Here is an 8,231-nt window from a genome sequence, read left to right as displayed (position 1 = left end):
AGCATTCTGTAATTCCCCTTCTCCTCAAGGTTAGCCATAGTTTACTTTGGTCCACATAATCAAATAAATGCCTTTGCCTAGTCAATAAAACACAAGTAAACATCTCTCTGATATTATCTGCTTTGAGCTAAGATCTCTCTGGCATCAGCAGTGATATCCCTTGCTCCACATCCTCTTCTGAAGCTGGCCTGAGTTGCTGGAAGTTCCCTGTCTAAGTACTGTTGCAATCATTGTTGGATGGTCTTAAGCAAAATTTTTACTGGCATGTGTATCAAAGATGTTGTTCTAGAGTTTGAGAATTCTGTTGGGTCATCTTTCTTTGAAATGGATACAAATATGGATCCCTTCCAATGAGTTCGCCGGCCGAGTATCTGTCTTCCAAATTTCCTAGTCTAGATGAGCGAGTGCTTCCAGTGCTTCATCAGCTAGCTGAAGCATTCAGTGGGTATTACCTCAATTCCTTGAGCCTTGTTCTTGGCCAATACCTTCAGTGCAGCTTGAACTTCTTCCTTCAGCACCATTGGTTCCAGTTCATATGATACCTCTTGAAATGTGGACTGTCAACTAGTTTTTTTGGTATAGTGCATCTGTGTGTTCTTTCCATCTTATCTTTATGCTTCCTTCATTATTCAATATTTTGCTCATAGAAACTTTTTTTTTAGATTATGACTCGACACTTGAATTTTTCCTTGAGTTTTTTTCAGTTTAAGTTATGCCATGTTCTTCCTTTTTGGTTTTCTAATTCTAGGTCTTTGCACATTGCATTGTAATATTTGTCTTTTTGATCTTTGTAATATTTGCTGTTTGAAAAATTCTATTTAACTCAGCCTTCATTCATTCTTCCATTTGCTTTGGCTACTTTATGATTGAGCAAGTTTCAGAGTATTTTCTGACAGCCGCTTCGATCTTTTCTTTCTTCTCGTCTTGTAAATGCCCTTTTGCTGTCTTTGTGAGTGATGGTTTGAAGTGTTCCCACAGCTCATCAGATCTTCCGCCAGTTCAGTGTGTCAAGTCTGTTCTTGAGATGTTCTTGAAATTCAGATGAGATAGCCTCAAGGTCATATTCTGTCTCATGGATTTATTTTAATTTTCTTCAGCTTTATCCTGAACTTACATATGGGCAATCGATGGTCTGTTCCACAGTTATAGCATGGCCTGGGTTTAGCAGCTGATATTGAACTTCTCCATCGTGTGTTCCAATAGATGTGCTCCATCTGATTTCTGTGTATTCCATCTGGGGAAGTCCACATGTTGTTTTGTGTTGTTGAGAGAAGACATTTGCTATCAACAAGTCATTGATTTTACCAAGTTCTGTCGTGTACTCTCCAGCTTCTTTTCTATCTCCAAGACCATCTTTTCCAACTTCTCGTCCTTCCTCTGTATCCAACATTCTAATGGCCAATAACTATCAATACACCTTGATTGCATATTTGATCAATTTCAGACTGAAGTTGTTGGTGGAATTCTTCAATATCTGAATCACTAGCTTTATGGTTTGGTACATAAATTTGAATAATAGTTGTACTGATTGGATTTCCTTGAAGGAAATAATCCTCTCACAGCTGGCATTGTACTTCATGATGGATTTTGCACTGTCCTTTCTGACAATGAATGCCACACCATTCTTCTTTCTTGTGTTATTTCCAGCATAGTAAATCATAAGATTTTCTGGTTTAAAATGGCCAGGACCAGCCCATTTCCTCACCAATGCCTAGGATATAGATCTTGATGCCTTCCATTTCATTTTTGGTGACTTCCAATTTTTGTAAATTGATACTTTGTACATTCCAAGTTCTAATCATTAGCCAATTTTTGCAGCTGTTTCCCCTTACCCCCTGAGCCATGCTCCATCCACAAATGAGGATCCTGAAGGCTCCCCTCCCACAGGTGTTACCCAGCTCACATCACCATGGTCACCTCCTCTCAGAGAAATCAGTTCCTCCTCGGTCACAGTGTGAGTGCATCCTCGGATCCGAGGGCCCGTCCTCCGGCACTATCTCTGACGATGCTCTGCTTCCGTTCTTTAGTTTCGAAGCTCTATAAGGTTTAAAGCAGCTCTTTCCTCCAAAGCAGGAACTCAGTCCTTCTTTGTCGTCTCCTCTTAGTCTGGAAGCTCCACTGAAACCTGTTCACTTTGGGTGACCCTGTTGACATTTGATATGCCAGTGACAGAGCTTCCAGCAGCACAGCAACACACAAGCCACGACAGGAAGACAAACTGACAGACAAGGGGTGAAAATTCTTTGAGGAAAGGGTAAAGGGATGGTAACCTTTAGCAGGGTATAACCCTAGGTGGAGGCTATGTAAAAAACAAATGAGCTTCACATTTTTGAAAATGTTGTTTAATTGCGATTTCTATAATATTGTGACAATGTTTTCACTCATCCTCATATAATGAATGCTTCTTTCCCAAGCATCAGGGGTACCAGAGGGAGGATGTGTACGAGAGTGGGAGCGGCTCAGAGGCCATGTCAAACATAGTTTGTGTCGCTTGCTTTCACTAACATTAATTTGACTCGTGTGTGTGTGTGTGTGTGTGTGTGTGTGTGTGTCCAAATTGTCCAAAGCCTAGGGGTTATTTCATTTTCCAAAGAGGATTTGTGTGTGTTCTAGCTGAATGGCCCACGGCATTTCTCACTTAAAGGAAAACCTTTAAGTTGATTTCTGTCTCCAGGCTTCCTTCAGCCGAGCAGGTGATATAAATTCAAATGCCACGTCCCCAGAACTACAAACATAAGGTTGTGAATTTCCAAGAAAACGTTTTCATCACCCAAATCCCTCCAAACATATGTTTATCTTTCCTCTCCCTTTTCCAGTTCATCATCGCCCCCACCCCAACTCCCTGTTGTTTATGCTGTGACTCTAGGAGCCCAGCTTTTGACAGGAACCTGGGTTACACTCCCCAATCTGATACGATCTTGTGTGCTGCATGGTTATTAAAATCTAAGTGCAACGTAGCCTCAGCACCCGATTCCCATACTTACTCCTGTTTTTTAAATTTTTATTATTTTGAGCCTATCTAGATATCTCTGACTTCACTGTTTATTGTATTCCACCTCCCTGCACCCCCAGAATTTCTATGTATTTTTCAGGAGGAAGGTTTTTGAGAATATGTAATATGCAACATGGGCAGATTGAAGTCCCCAGCCAACACTTTGGCACAAATACAAACGATGTCTATGAAAGTTGCATGTGAAAAGTTGGACATTGAGGGAGGAAGACTGGAGAAGCCCTGAGGCATTCGAATTGTGATGTTGGAGAAGAATACAGAAAGAACCACGGACTGCTTAAATGACGAAACCATCCGTCTTGGAAGAAGTAGGGCCAGAGTGCCCCTTAGAGGCAAGGATGGTAAAACTTCATCTGAAGTACTTTGGAGATGCTGTCAGGGGAGGAAAACCCCGGGAGAAGGACATCGTGCTTGGTAAAGTGGGGGGACAGTGAGAGGGAGGAATGTCTTCAAAGAGATGGACTGTCCCCATGGCCACAATGAAGGCCTCGCGCCTTAGAAGAGCGGTAAGGATGGCACAGGACTGCGCAGGGCTTCGTCCTGTGGTTGTTATGAGTGGGAACCAACTCAAGGGCACCTAACAACAGCAAAAGCGAGTGAACGCACAGAAAGAAGAAGGAGAAGAGACAATGAAGAAGAAAAAAGAACATACCATTAACTTAGTCAGTGACTCTCCCCTTCAAATCCCAAACTATATGAGATTCTTATGTGTTTAAAGGGTGAAGTATTTAAAATGAAAACTAGTCTAAGATCCATGGATAGGGGGAGCTAGGTATTTCTGTCACAGGAGAGCAGATAGTCAGTGGTAGAATTCTTGCCTTCCTTTCTGGCCAAAGTACCACAAGTGCAGGCAAAGCCTTTCATGTTTCTTTGCTGCTTAATAGGTTTTAGGAGACCTTTCATACTAACACAGAAGTAGGAAGGGCCAGTCATCTGTTTCCAAAAATCAGCCAGTCAAAAACCCTATAAAGCATAATAGTCTCATCTGCCATCATGAGGAGCGTCTACGTTCAGGCAGCATCTCGTTCCTGTGTGTTTGGGAGCCACCATGACTCAGAGATAAGCTCCACCTCAGTTGACAACAAGGTATTCCCGACAGCTGTGGCTCATGCTGACCTCTGGCTGAGGATAATAAGTCTCCAGAGATCAGCGAGAAAGTAAGACTCCATCTCTGCCCCTTTACCTTCCTGCTTGCTGGGGCTCTGCCACTAACCCCGGGAGCTGCCCATGTTCGGCCACGTTTCGATCAGCCTTGGATCCACACGACTCTGCCCCCACCAGCCCGTGATCTTCCTGCAATCTGCATCATTGCATGTGGTCATGGAGGTGACAGCTCATACTGAGAAGAGCAGCGTCACCCAGTCCTAAGGCACTGAACACACATGTAGAAAAGTCAAACTTCGAAGTCCTTCTTCAGAAGGCATCATATGTACAACCGAGTCTGGAAAGGTGGAGAACTTTGAATTACTTTGTGACATTAAAGAAAAATGTAATGATGAAATAGAGTTTATTGAGCAGCTAGTTTGTGCTTACAGGGATATGTGGGATTTATCTAAAATACACAAGAAAATAAATATGATGCTACTGTTGTAAAAATGTTAGGTGAAGGGGGTATTACTAAAGCACCCATGAATGGATATTGTCATGTGTGGTTCACAATGTTGTGCTCCTATTTGACTTTGAGGGCTTACAAAACAAAGTCAACTGTGGCCATCATTTGAACACCTTGGAAAAGTAATCCAATTACTACCCAAAGAACCTCATTTGTATTACCTCAAAGGAAGATGCTGTTATACTATCTCAAAACTGAACTGGATTGAGAAAAACAAAGGCCATTATTCAGTTTGGAACAGTGTCAATCTCAGCCATAGGTAAACTTTGCACATTTCCCTTAAGACTGTAGAACTGCACCCTGGTTATTCCAAGTCCAGTTGTTTTATCTGGCAAAGTGTTTTGTAAATCTTAATTGTTAAAAATAAAGGATAGTTTGAAGTTCTGTAATTTGGGATTGTCACTTCAGTTACCAAAGAGGAGAAAGAAATAGCAAATGGAAAAAAAATCATTATCTCTTTGAAGAGAAAAATAGAAGAACTTACACTCCAGCAACTCAGATGTGGTCTATTAAAATTTAAGCTAATCAAATTTGTGCTTTTATTAATCATTTTCATTTCATGTGAAGGTAATATGCTCAAATTTGAAGGTAAAACCAAGATTCTAAGTTCCAGTAATAGCACCATAGAATTCATCATGTCATTTGGAGAACATACTTACTGTAATGTCAGGTTAAAAATATCTATAAACATGTATGCTTTTTATTTTTATGATCAATAAACCACAGTCTTCAGAATATTTCTTCGAATAAAATAAGCCAATCCAATAAAATTTTTAAATGTGAGACTCCAGCATCCTTCCCCTCCCTTGCCTTCCTGTCTACTGATTTATCACCTGGTTTCCAAATGGGGGAAGGCTGAGACCGGAGGCAAGAATCCCTGCTCCTTTGCCTTGAGGAGTCTGTCATGACCTTGAGGACCTGGGGGGATGAGTTTTGCAAAACACGGTCTGCGTTGATTTTTCTACCACTCTCTTTTATTACAGCACATTGGGTAACAAATTTAGGCATAGTCTCTTGCCATAAGACAGAACATTTGTATTCTTCTATTTACTCACTAAATTAACATGAACCATGGCAGCCCAAGACAAGATGCAGTTATTTTCTCTAACCATTTCTGTTCAGTCAGCCCCAGGGGCTTCCTGGAAAGGTAGATGGGCAAACAGTGGGAGGCTTGGTAGTGGGTGATGATGGTGACAGAGGTGGGTCCACGTTGGCAGGGAGTGGATGCTGACTAATTTATTTGGATTAATAATTGTACTCTGTACTCTGCCTTTCTCGTGCATACATATCTATACATATGCAGTGAACCCTCGCCACTTCGTGCTTCGACTTCCGCGGCTTCACTCTATTGCGGTTTTTGCGTAACAGCACATGCTCTGTCATTACTGCCACTGATTGGCTCATACTGTACACGCTTGATGCCATAAATAATATAATAAATAATAAATGATAATTGTAACGTCCAAAATGTTTTACTGTATTTCCCCTTTTTCGTTTAATAAATTGGGTAATACGAGTGTAATGGTGACTAAAGGGTGTTTTTTCATGTCCTCTATGCTCTAACTACGAAAATATTTGATTTACAAATAAGGAATCCTACTTCGCGGAATTTCATTTATCACGGTAGGGTCTAGAACCAATTAACCGCGATAAACGAGGGTTCACTGTACTTGTTTTCATGCACTTAAAACTTACTTCACTTATAATTTTCATCTTTGTTATAAAATCAGGATCACTTAACATGCTGACGAGACAAGAACCATCCTAGCACCATGTAGCGCTCTCTGTTGGAGAAGTGTCCCCACAGGTGTCATTAGTCTCAGGTGAGTGACGCTGGGGCACTTGCAATGTCAGGCAGATTCTAGCAATGGAGAGCAAACCCAGGCCTCTTCTAGAAATGGGAACCTTGGGTTTCAAATAGGGACTGCTTTTGAGTTTACATTTTTTTCCTTCTCCTTTCTTTTTAGGACCCAAAACATGTTTTGTCCAAGTAGAGTCTATTTTGTATTATAAATCTGTTGCCCTTGGATTAACATTAACCTTGAAAGGGTATCTCTCTCCTCCTACTTCAATGCCAAGTTCCAGAAAGTTGGGTGCAAGGGTCAGTATCATGTTGCTCCATAGAGGCAGAGTCTGAAGTTCCCAGAGCAATTTGCTTCCCCTGTATCCTCATTGTTTCCCATGAGATGGTCGTGGGTTAATGGCCTTGAACGATAGCTTGGAAATGCACCCTTCCAAAGGAGTGGAAGGAGTCGTCCTGTGGGGGTGGGGTGGGGGCTGGCTGACTTGCTGGATGTGGATTCAGTCTAAATACTTGCTGAGTGGAGAGGCAAAACAGACCCCACCCTGGGCTCTGTCTTTAAATCTTCAGTGAAACACATGCCGAGTCTGGTGAGGGGCTTAAAGAAACAACTAATCGCTTTTGATTTTCTCCACAGAATGAAATCCCCCAGGCTGCTTGTAAAGTGTGGACCAGTGTTTTATAGACAAGTAACTTCCCAGCCCTTGCTTCCCCTCCCCGGCTTCAAGGACTATTAAAGCAATTCGGTTGATGTCTGCCAGTGCTGGAAGGCCTTCATGGTAACTTCTCCTGGACAGCAGGGTCAAAATCAAGTCCCCTTTGCATACGGGTCAGAGAAATCGAACCACCTGAAAAGTTTAAAATGCAAACCCACCAGTCTCTGGGCTCATTCTGGAGCTGGTAGCACATCCTTCTCTAGCCTTCTTGGGGAAGACATGTTTCTCGACTATAGGGAAAACCCTGTGGTGAGTTCCTGCCCAGCATCTGCACGCTGAAGAGATGTTGGAGGCAAGGCTTGCCTCTCACTTCAGAAGCAGAATCAGGCAAGATGGTTCTCTCAGCAACCTGGCCTCTCTCTCTAGCATGTGGGGTGGAGGCAACTACCCTGGGCATTGAATCGAAATCGGTGATGCAGATAAATATGGAATAGTTAAAGATTGGTTCTGGTAATATCAGCCTCATTAAGAATTGATGAATAGTCAGGACTTGTGGGGCAACTCCAATACATTCAAGGCATACACACTGGTGGCGCTTGTGGGTGAGGCACTGGGCTTCTAGTTGCAAGCTCCTAGACTCAAACCCACCAGCTGCTCTCTGGACGACAGACAAGCGGTCTTCTCCCATAAATACGTAATCTTAAGGAGCATTTCTACTCTATCCTCTACAGGGTCTCTCTGAGTCAGAATCAACTCTGGCCAGTCCATCTAAGGGCCAAACTACACTCTTCTGGGTCGTGACCTTGGCTGTGTCTCTCATGCCTGTCTCATTCGGTGCCTGTCCAAATTTCCATCAATTTTGTAAGCTAGTCAACCTCTGGTCAATAAATTCCTTTTCTGCATGAATCCATTTCTTAGGGGTGTCATAACAAATTACCACAAGCTTGTTGGTTGTAAACAACTCCAATGTATTCTCACACCGTTCTGGAGACTAGAAGTCTGAAATCCAGGTATCCACAGACAGTCCATTCTAGAACTTTAGAGGGGAAAGCCATTCCATGCCGCTCCCGTGTGGCTGTTGTTAGCTATGTGGCTCTGACTCACAGAAAGAAATACTGCTGCGGCCTGTGCCATGCTCGCCATCATTGCTGG

General features: G+C 42.5%; 1 pseudogene; it reads left to right on the top strand.

Annotated features, from left to right (window-relative positions):
* The first annotated feature begins 4,003 nt into the window (after nucleotides 1-4,003).
* The window catches only part of LOC101658461, an 84,705-nt pseudogene continuing 80,477 nt past the window's right edge, over nucleotides 4,004-8,231 (top strand).

The sequence above is a fragment of the Echinops telfairi genome, unplaced genomic scaffold (genome assembly GCF_000313985.2).
Source record: "Echinops telfairi isolate 266 unplaced genomic scaffold, ASM31398v2 ScPeMD7_7469;HRSCAF=8507_1, whole genome shotgun sequence".
NCBI classification, from domain to species: Eukaryota; Metazoa; Chordata; class Mammalia; order Afrosoricida; family Tenrecidae; genus Echinops; species Echinops telfairi.
This window is presented reverse-complemented; position numbering and strand designations above follow the sequence as displayed.